Raw genomic sequence first — 12019 nt, 5'->3', positions numbered from 1 at the left:
TCAGTGCAGTACAAGGTGCCCCTTGTCTGGAATCCATCCTAAGACAGTTGGTGCACCTGTCTTCTGGGATGGACTGAGGGTGTTGCTGGGCAAACAATATTTTGATCTCCATTCTTGGGTCCCACTTACAAATCTTTTTTTAGTAGACCCCCTACAAATCTCTCCCATCCCAATAACAGCCTCCTGGCTTTCAAGTGAGGTTATCTTTGATATCTCTTAGGGCTCTCCACTCTTGGCTGGATCTGCTCTGTTCCTAGGCCCAAATTCAGCAGCTTGTTCTGAGAAGAGTGGTAGCTATTTTGCTAGCCAACTCTGTCCTCTGCTGTCTCCTCCTCAAATTAGTCTTTGGTATCAGTATGAATCTGCTCAGATGGTAGAGCCAACCTGGGCTGGCTTTGAATCCTGATCCTCAGATCTCAGTCTCCCTTGCACCTGGCATCATTTCTTCCTTCGAGGAATATTTCAGAGGGATAGAATAGCACAGCACCACATACATTTTTTAGGAATTGCCCCGGGGTGAGCCAGATGCTCAGAATCAAACCACTGACCTTGATATTGCCTTTGGTGTCCAATAGGATGTTGTTGGACTTAAGGTCGCCTGTGATTCTGTTTTGGTATAGGTGGTGAACAACACTTACAATTTGTATGATGAGCCTCCTGGTTTAATCTTCATATTGATGGCAGGATTTTCAGATCCACCCCAAGAGGTATCCCCTAATGGCCAGTTCCATGATAAGACATATATACTCTTCCTTCTCCATCACTTAGTACAACCTAATGATGTGTTTGTGCCATACCATCTTAAAAATGTTCACCTCATTCTTTATCCAATGATGAGGACTCTCACTTCTAGAGTATTTTAAATGCCACATCCTTGTCTGTGAGTTGGGGATGTGCCAGCTTCACTTGTCCATAGGTACCTTTGTGGATGAGCTCTTTCATCTGGTATTGTTCGGTGATCTCTTCCTTCAAGTAGCTTGAGCTTGATTCTTTGTGTTCTTCCATCCTGCTGCTGTTATAGCAGGTAGCAACCCTACCTAAAATAAGCTAAATAAAATATTGGAAAACCCAGAAAAAGTAAAAAGAAATACCAAAATCCAAACAACAACCAGTCTCCACAACCAAAACAATCAGCTTTGAGTCAGTCCAGCGGGTCCTCAAGCAAGATCTCCCAGATCTGTTAATTGACATAGGTTGGAACATGGTGGCTTCCGATATATCCTGCATGGCCTCACATCTTGGAGCAATCACAACCAGACATAGTGATATCATGGAAGAAATGGACCAATCAGACTCTGGGCCAGTGAGGTCCGAGAAATAGTGGACCAATCACAGCCTGCCAAAATTGACACTCTAGCTCTTAGGCCTCAAAGACTGTTACTAAGGACTCCAGGTGGGTTTGAAGTTGCTCTGGTCTTTATCATGGCATTTCTGAAACCACTAGGGCAGTGGTCAAAATCCTCTGATTTTCTAGAGGACTACTGCATATTATAAATTGCTTCAGTGGAGACACTAGCTAATAGCCTCCATTCTTGATGGCCACCTTATCCTATGTCTTGTTCCAGCAATGGCCCTGCACAAGGCCTCCCTCCTTCTCAAGGACACCTGTGTCCTACAACTTCCTCCTGAGAGACAAGCTCCAGGCTGGATTTGAGCCACAATCCTCACAATTCACCTTCCTGAGTAGTTAGGATTATAGGCCTTAGCCATCGGTAGGTACTTAGCTCATCTCTAACATTTGGAAGAAGTATGTTAGAAAGGTGGGTTTTCGATATGTCCTTTTAGCACTTTAAATTTGTTTCCCTTGCTGACCAATAGTTAACCTATTTTCTCATGAGAAAGTTTTCATAATAATATTGAAGATCACTTGGGTGTGATGAGTTGTCTCTGTGCTTTGGGAGGTTTTCTGTCTTTATTTAATTAAAATGTGTCTTAGTGTGGACCTGGGTAATTATGTTAATTGACTTTTTGAGCTGCTAGATTCCTGCATAGAAGGGTATATGCTTTCAATCAAAATTGGGAAGGTATTGGTTATTATTCCTTCAAATACTATGTATTACTTTTTTCCCTCTGTACTTTAAACATACATACATTATACATATATATTCAAATTGTATATTTGAATATACATATACATACCTACATATTTATATTACATATACATTTATATACATATATTTATTATCACACAGCTTCCACTTTTGTGATTGTTTATGGTAGGAAGTTTAATTGATCTATATTAGAGTTTGAAGTTTTCTTCTTTATTTCTAGATAAAAATATGCTTTTCTTGGCAAGGATATTGAAACAGCATCAAAGCACAGGTAGCCTCTCTCTCTCTCTCTCTCTCTCTCTCTGATTTCCCGCCTCTGTCAGGTTTTTGAGCACAGGGTCATTGCTTATTGGGTTCTTCTAGTGTGTGCTGTGATCTTTTGCAATGTCATGATCTGATTCAAAGGCCACAAGGTCTGCACCTGGAAGAGGAGCTGCTCCAAAGTCAACCTGCATGGATGCACCTGCCTGCTTCTGTCTTGATGTCAGAGCCCCTGTATCCACTTGGGAGGCCTTAGCAGATGCCCCTTTGACAGGACTGCTGGCTAGTGACTGTGGACAGTACAAGCACAGCCTCTTGTTTTACCTATCAGAAGTCTGGAGTGGAGCCTGGGGGTGTTCTTCTGTTGGAGGATATGCTTGGAGCAAGGCAGGGGTTGAATAAGCCTCACTGTGGCCTGACTTCTGGGGCACAAAAAAGGCCAAGTATTTCTCTGGGCCCTTTTCAGAATATATGGGCAGGTTCGGGAGCAGAACCTGAGCTCAGGGTGCCCCTAAACACAGGGTGGGCAATGAAACTGGGAGGGGCAGGGCTGTCCAGGTTGGCACGGGGCAGATGATGAGCCTGTATTAGTAGTCTGCTGGCTTACAAATGAAAAGTGATGCGTGCTTGCTACCCAGACATATCCCACTAAGACTGGTTGCACCAGAGAGTCCCATGCTAGTGGGGGGAAACTGCTAAACACAGCAGTAGATGGACCAGGAGCAGTTGGCGCTCTTTGTGGGCAATTCAATGCTGGCTCTGGCAGGGGGAGTCTGAAGGTTCCCTAACTCTGCAGATCTAGGGAAACATGAGCCCAAGCAGACACCAGGCTTGGCCAGCTGCACACTGAGCAGGCTGGTAGGTGAAACCTTGCTGGTTGGCTTTGCAGAGTCCTCAACCTGGCACACCTGCCAGCACAAAAAACTGCCTAGCATCTCCTGAATCATAGAACTTGGAGACAGCACCTCTCTTAACTTGGACATGCAGTGTCCAGCTGTCTAGAAGCTGCTGTGGTCAGTGCAGGTCTGGGAGGAATGGCAGGCCTGCTGCTGGAGGGAGCAGATGCCCCTTCCAAGGCATCTGGGGGGAAGGGGAGCCCCTGGAAATAGGCTGATCTGTCCTGCCCAAAGAGAACACCTCCAGTTTGTTTGACTGTTTGGTTGGATGGAGGGTCTCCCCTTGGGGACAGTGGTATTAGGAGACTGTGTTGGTGAGATTATCCCAAAATTAAACCAGTCGCTGAGGGAGCAAAAGAGTAAAGCTTGCTGAACTGTCCATGGCAGGTGGAGTTAAGGTCATGACAGCCACTCTCTTGAAAGATCCCGAGGCTTTGTCACCAGAAGACAAGTAACATCATGCTGGCATGGAGTCTAATGGTTTTAGGAAATTTATCAGAGAGCTGTACTTGGCTTGTATGTCACTCAATTGGGCTCACACTGGGTGGGGAGTTTGGGCTTTAGAGCTGGGCATGACTGCTTGATCTTTTTGATCCAACACCTTCTGGAAGGTGTTGGAATTTTAGGAGGTCTGAGTACATTATGAGATTATGTGTGTTCCTCTGAGCTTCATCCTTTGTTTGTGACAGGGATGAGCCCTCCCTTCTTGCTGTCCTGGTGCCATCAGGGTGTGGGCTGGTTTCTGGCATGTAGAAAAGATTAATGTGCCTTCTAATCCCTGAGCCTCACTAGGAAGGGCTGTTGTTTGCAGGGAGGATTGTGTCATTGGGAGGTCTTTATGTTCTTTGAGTAAGGGAATCTACATACTTCAGAGCACATCTTGGCTTTCTCTCTAAATGTTTAATTTCTGTGGAAGACTGGTATCTAAAGGCCTAAAAGTTTAAGGCTCCAGAGGCTTTCTAGGTTTCCAGACATATCCAGGGATCCAGGGCTTGTTCTTTTTCATCTTACAAAGACAGCTTTAACATCCTCCCTTAGTCATGGTATACTGAGCCCTTTGGCTCTGGCATAAATGAGGAGAGACAGGCAGGGCTGTTGCTAAGGAAAGCAGACAGGGCTGCATTGTTGCTGAGAAAAGGCAGGCAGGCCCTCTCTTGTTGCATAGTTTCATTTTATTTCCCATTGTTGGTAAATAAAGCCTCCTGATTGGACTTCAGGAGCTGTCCACAATCATTGCTCCATTACTTTTCCCTGCTCTTACCATACTGCCTTTCCATTTAAATTCATTTTTACTTTTAATTTTTGTCAGAAGCAAAGAGGCAATTAAAAAATCTATATGTAATGTTAATTTTTATTCTTTTTTTTGGAGGGGGAAGTCGTGGGCTTGAACTCCGGGCCTGTACGATGTCCCTCAGCTCTTCACCTCAAGGCTAGAGCTCTACCACTTGAGCCACAGAGCCACTTTTGGGCACTTTTCTGCTTATATGGTGCTGAGGAATGGAACCCAGGGCCTCATGCATGCAAGGCAAGCACTCTACCACTGAGCCACCTTCCCAACCCATAGTTTTTATTCTTGAATTACTCAAATTCATGCAGAACATGTCAATTCAAGCAACATAAAATGGCAGACAGCATGAGTTAGATCTCTTACCCTCGCCTGTGGCTCTCTTGCTCTACCCTACGGTGACCACTCCTACTGTTTAGTTATGTATCTCTGCATCTAAACCAAATGTGCACAAAGGAGAAGCTATTAAAAATAGACTAGCCCACAGTTACCCAAGATCCTCCAAACCTATCTTACTAAGAGGCCAAATTTCCAATTCACACTATGGAGACTCAAACTTCTACACTCAGATTCAAAGACCTGAACCAAGTCTGTGCTAGAACCACATGACTGAAGTTGGTAGCTCATTGTTCACTATGGAAGAAGTCTGCAATAGCTGGGAATCTGCTCTCTGCCCTTCCCAATAAGTCACAGTGTCAGGTATGAGAACTAAGGAGTTATACAGGCCATTTAGAGGTTACTAGACTTTGGGTTTTAACTTTTGTAATTCCAAGTTTCACTTCAGATCAAATATTGGGCCTGCACAGCAGCAGCCCAAGAGAAAATGATGTCCAGAACTTTTGTAAGTGTCTCAGACAATTTGAATTTGCTTTTATTGATTTATCTTTTTTCCTACAATGCACACCTGTGGTAAAATGGGGGCTTTCTTTTGGCTTAAGGAATTTTTTATAACATCACAATGAAATTGAAATACACAGCTATAACTCTTTCTCTAAAGGAATACTGATGGATTTGGCCGTAGGAGAGTTCAAGCTGATGACCTCCAATATTCTAGGCAGGGGTTCTATTACATAAGTCCCCTACTCCAACCTTTGTTCTTCACTTTGAGCATATCAGCACACTGCCTTATGGATTTCAAGAATGCAGATGTAAACTATCTGTTAAGAAACTGTCTTTGGAAAGGATGATGCTCTCTTTTCTCTCACTCTTATAGATGTTAATAACCCGTTTCATGGAGCTGTATGGCTTAAGGCATTTTGCTACAGTATCAGATGATTCTGAAGTGATACCACTATTCTTTTAACATCAATCATTCTAGATTTAAAGAAAAAGACCTTGAATATCTTGAGTAAATTGATGAGGTCTTTAAAATCCAAAAGTTAGAGCAGCTGTTCAGATTTTGGATTCCATGAAGTATCCTACTGGATTTAATTTTTAAGTGAGAAAACAGCTGCTTTCATGACCCACCTAACTATAAAACTTTCTTGGTCTTAGTTACGTTGCATTTTAAGGTAAATGACAAAAGTGCCAACTTATTGACTTTATAAGGGACTCAGGATTACATAATTAAATAGTTGTCAAAATTTACTGAGTTGAATAGAGAACGTGCTTAATTTATATTAAAGTAGTAATGTATTGCCATTAATACAAGGATGTATTTTATTAGTAAATACTGAAAAGGAAAAAAAATGTTTCTATAGGGGATTCATCCTGGCAATAGTCACTTTGCAGTAGGCTGATCCTTCCTGCCTTCTTTCAAACGCATGTTATTGTGATATGTTATTATTCAAACGTGTATTATTGTTTTAGTTCCTCTCAAGAGCTGTGGGGCTAATCTTGGATTTCATTAAGAAAACACCAAAGTGCATACTGATATTATAACTTTTTATTTATTTATTTTTTTGTTGGTCATGGGGCTTGAACTCTGGGCTTAGGAGCTATCCCTCAGCTCTTCAGCTCAAGGCGAACACTCTACCACTTGATCCACAGTGCCACTTCCAGTTTTTTGGTGGATTATTGGAGAAAAGAGTCTCACGGACTTTCCTGCATGTTCTGGCTTTGAACCGTGATCTTCAGGTGTCAGCCTCCTGAGTAGCTAGGATTGCAGACTTGAGCCACCAGTGCCTGGCTCTGATATTACGATTTTTAAAGACCAAAAATGATCTATTGTATGTTTCCAACAATACATAAAGTCCATAACAAATAAAGACTTTAACATTATTTTAAGCAGTTGTGTAAGGGGGTTATAATTCAACAAATACGGACACCTCATATGCCTTAACTACTTCCTTGAATTTTCTCTTTATTGTCAAGTTAAAAAAAATCTGAATCCACTTTAGTGAAAATTTCCAATTGGACCCTTTGTCATGTACCCTCTGCACCTAAAAATACATAAAAATTCACTTTGTTTTTAAATTGTTGGAGCAAGTTCCAAGACCTGCACATATGTTGAATGGAAGCCACTGGTGTATGTTTGGCTCCTGAACATGGCCAGCGTTCTAACAAGATCACACATGAGGACATGGATAGTACTGAAGGACAAAATTTTGGGATCAAATACTAGGACCTGGCAGCCACCAAGGACAGAAGGCATTGGCTGATGCCCTTGTAGTTCCTGCAACACTGCCATGGCTGTAGCATGGCATCATTCTGTGAGCCTTGCATACCTGTAGAATCCTTGGCAACAGTCCTACAGGCTCAAGACTAAAAGAGACAGTGGGTTCATGCCAACCTGTGATTGATCCATTGCAGCCATTGTGAGTGGTCTCTGCAGTCCATTAAAGTGCTGGGATTTCCTGGTGACCTGCTGGACTCAGTTCTACATTGACAATTTTGAGTGTGTGGTATTTTTTTTTTATTTGGAGGGGGGCTATGTTTTGTTTGGGTTTGAGTATTTCCTTTTGGTTATTGCTCTGGGGTTGTTATTTGCTTAGCTAAATTTAGGTAGATTTACTTCTTGCCATCCTAGCAAAAGATGGGGGAACACAGTGAATTATCCTTAAGCTCTTAGGAAAAGGAGATTTTCACTGAACAAGCCAGTATGAAGGAGATTATTGGCTACGGCAGGAGATTTTCCCTGAACAATGCAGTGTGAAGGAGGAGATCATTGACTATGGTAGCTATGGATATGTAAAGTTGGCCTAGCACCACCTCATAGACACTAAGGTGGTAATGAAAATAATCCTAAAAGGAGAGTTCAATAATTGTCAGATCAAATATGAGATGGACAGGCCGGGATTGTGGATCAGTGGTAGATGTTTGCCTCGCATCCAGGAGGTCCTGGGTTCAATTCCTTAGCGCCACAAGAACAGAAAATGCTGGAAGTGGTGCTGTCGCTCAAGTGGTAGAGCACTAGACTTAAGCTGAGGAAATCAGCCACAGTGCCTAGGCCCAGACTACAAGCCCTAGGACCCACAAAAAAATAAAAAAAAATAGATGGATATTATTACGTTTTTCCATCACTCACACATGATTAGGTCATACTAGGTGAGGGAAAAGGATGAGCACCAATACCTGGCAGTGGAACTGGCCATCTAGAGACCTCCTGACATATATGTGAAAATCATAACACCTATTCAAGAATGAAGTCACGAGATTGTTCAGATTGTGAGTACTGTGCACTACTTTAATGAATATATAAATGAACACTGAGACATTAAACCCAATAACATTGTGTTGGATGACAAAGGCAATGTGAAGGTCAATGACTTTAGCATGAGCATGAGGATTTCCCAAGGGTAGTTGCTGAAGGACATATTGGTACCTTAATTTTGTCCCTATAAAATATTCCTGCATGGAAATTACAATGGTTGCAATGTAGACATCTGGTGTTTGGGAGTCCTCATTTGTATTCTATGGGGATGGCACATTTCCCATTTGAATATATGAATTTTAGCCAGATAGAGGTAATTGTCTTGGAGGTCACATACATTTCTCCATTCACTTGTCTCCAAAAGAACAAAATATCATCTTGAAACTGAAAACTGCAGACCCAAAGGAGAGGCACAGTATGGAACAAACAATAAAGATTGGCTCAACCAAGTTGAGGAATATTTCCTCTGTCCTGGTGAGCTACTATGTAATAAGCTAAACCCTATTATTCTTGCACTCATATGTGATGGGGTACAGCCTGCCTGATATGTACAAATCTATATTGGACAGGACATTCAATGAAATCATTAAAGTAGAATGAAAGCAGTGAAATTTAATCAGTGCCTTCAATTGTTTCAGTGTGCCCATCTTCTGCAGATATATAGTATGTACATATGTATATATTTCACAAATATATTACATATTAAATATGTTATATATAATTATATATGCATAAATATACATAATTTTGGAGATGGAGTTTCATGGAATTCTCTGCTTTTGCTTCAAGCCAATATTCTCCTCATCTGAGCCTCCTTAGGTGCTAGGATTATAGACTGGGGCCAGGCAAAACATTTCCTAATAAATGCAACATAGAGCCTGTCTTTAACTTCCAAGGAATATTAGAAACTGAAAGATAGTAGAATGATGAATGTAACATAAAAGACTTAAGTCCTTGTAAAATTTCCAAAACTTATTTCATACAAACATGAGGGGACAGTGTTACTAGATTTATCATTTACAAAAAGATTAATAAAAACTTAAACACAGATACAGATCCCAGGTGGAAGTGTGAAAGTAAGTGGAAGGCCCATAAATTCAAGTCCTAGTACTGACACATTACCATATATAAAATTAATTTTCTATGTGTTTTATTATAAAAATACTGTACAGAGGTGTTTCAGTTACATGAGCAAGGTAATGAGTACATTTCCTATCAAGCATTGTTGCCTTCTCCTTTTTTCCCCCTACCATCCCTTCCCTCCCACCTAAACAACTACCCCCCCAAAGCTGTAAAGATCATTTTCAAGGTAGTGTCTTGTACATCAAATTTTTACAATGGGTCAACCTGTATCCTTAATTAAGTATTTTGTGCTTTTCCTTACCGTCCCCGAATTAGAGAAGTATATGTATAAGATGCAGGTTACCAGAATCAAATATAGTGAAAACAGGGTTTATACCATAAGGGAAGAATATACAAAGCAACCAAAAATCCCATGGTACCTTATAAATAGGTTAGAAACAATACCAAGAAAGGAAAAACTACTTGCGTCCCTATCTTGAGGTTTATTTCACTTAACTTCATCTTATCTGGTCATATGTACATAGATTTTGACCTTGTGTGCTTGTCCTAGACATGTACTAGTTATTGCAAATAAGGGAAACCATGGGACCTATGTTTCATTGGACATGCCTTACTTCACTTAATCTATTTTTATCTCAAGACTTTCCATTTCCTAACAAATTGGGCGATGTCATTTTTTTCTGATGGAGGCATAGAATTTATATATAATATATATATATAATATTATATATATTATATAATATATATATATGACATTTTCTTGATCCATTCCTCTACTGAAAGGCATCTGGGTTGGTTCCATATCTTAGCTATGATAAATAATGTTGCAATAAACATAGCTGAGCTGGTAGCCTTAGTATGGCCTTATTTGTGATCAGTTGGGTAAATGACCGAAAGTGGGATGGCTGGGTCATAGGGGAGCTCTATGTGGAATCTTTTGAGGAACCTCCATACTGTTTTCGAAAGTGGTTAAACAAATTTATACTCCCACCAACAATGCAGTAGAGTTCCCTTTTGGCCACATCCCTTCCAACATCTATTATTATATTTCTTATTTATAGCTATTCTAACAGGGGAAAGGTGGAATCTCAATGTTGTTTTGATTTGCATTCCTTTTATGGCTAGAGAAGTTGAACATTTCTTCATGTGGCTATTGGCCATTGTTATTTCCTCTTCAGAGAATTTTCTCTTTAAGTCTTTAGCCCACTTATTTATCAGGCAGTTGTTTCTTTGAGGATTTGTTGTAGGGGTATTTAATTTTTTGAGTTCCAAGCATGTTTTAGATATGGGACCTTTGTTTGTTGTATGGTTAGTGAAGATTTTCTCCAAATCCACGGGATTTCTATTGATTTTGCCAGCTATGTCCTATGCCATGCACAAGCTCTGCACTTTCATGCAATCCCCATTTGTGCAACCTTTCTTTGATTTGTTCTGTTTCTGGGTCTCTATTAAGAAAATTTCAGCCTGTGCCAAGGAGAACTAGGGTTTCTCCTATTCCTTCCAGTAATGTTTTCAGGGTGTGTGCTTTGACTCTGAGGTTGACAATTAATTTTGTAGGCCAGAACTTATTTTTTCCCCATCCTTTGTGTTCATAGGATTGTCTGTATTATGTGTAAACAGGCTGCTCTACAAGGTATCTTTCCATGTCATACAGTAGGTATTACATGACTCTATGTAAGTATTGTATAATGACATAGAGCTTTCTAATGACTTACCTACAAAATCTATTAATGTTAATTAAGTGTCATGAAGAATGCCAAACCTCCATTTTTGTGTCCATCTCCGTCCTTGTTCTCCCTATTGTTTAACAGCTTATATCACACTCAGCATAACAAGCTGGCACATGGAACAGACATGAACTCGATGGATCCTAGCTGTGAGATGGCCCCAAATACAGAAAATATTAGAATCAAAGAGATTGAAGCAGTTGTCCAAGGTGCCTAGTTCATGAATGACTTCGGGTTCCAATGGTCGCACCTGCCTCTGTCAGAAGCCTGTTGATGGTCTGTCACCATCAAAGCTCACACTGAAGCTTAACTTCTCAATGTAGCAGTGTCAGGAGGTGGAACCTTTAAGAGAGGTTTCAGTCATAAATAGATTAATGTCATCTCATCAACTCTGAAGGGACTAACATCATCGTCATTCTAGCACATGCCATGATGCCAAGATCCTCTGTGATATGATGCACGTAGGGGGCCATAGCCCATGTGCTAGCATGCTATTTAGACATTGCATCCACTATTATTGTGACTGAAATAGACCTTTTTTCCGTATGAAGTTACAGCTTCAATGATTTTGTTAAACCATGACAAAATGGACTGAGATGCTATTCTTTTTGTCTTTTTCATGGAACTGAGGAATAAACTGAAAGCCTTACACTTACTAGGCAAATACGTTACCATTTGTGCCTGCATTCCCCCAACCATTTTTTTTTCTTTTTCAGTTGGCTTTTCATATAGTCTTGTGCTAACTTCACTAAAGCCACCCTCATTACCCCATCCTCCTATACCTCTAACTCTCATTATCTGGGATTAGAGCCTGTGACACCACAATTTAACCCGTAGAATATACTATTCCTTTGGGGAAAGAGATACAGACCCCTGAGAAGCTTATGTGTGTTTGTTTGTGTGCTTGTGTGTGTGAGTCTGTGTGTGTATTCGTGAACTGGTCTTGATTTATTTTGTACTGAGGGTGAATCTTCCTGATGATTCTGCATTCTAATTCCTTTCACTGAAAAAGAAATGGTTCTCTGCGTGCTAGTGGCTCACATCTGTAATCCTAGCTCTTCAGAATGCTGAGATTTTGAGATAACACTGTTAAAGCAGGTGAGTCAAGAAAAGTCCATGACACG

Source organism: Dipodomys spectabilis, unplaced genomic scaffold, assembly GCF_019054845.1.
Source record: "Dipodomys spectabilis isolate Male_0828 unplaced genomic scaffold, ASM1905484v1 ptg000583l, whole genome shotgun sequence".
Taxonomy (NCBI): Eukaryota; Metazoa; Chordata; class Mammalia; order Rodentia; family Heteromyidae; genus Dipodomys; species Dipodomys spectabilis.
The sequence above is the reverse complement of the archived record's forward strand: the minus strand, read 5'-3'. Positions refer to the sequence as shown.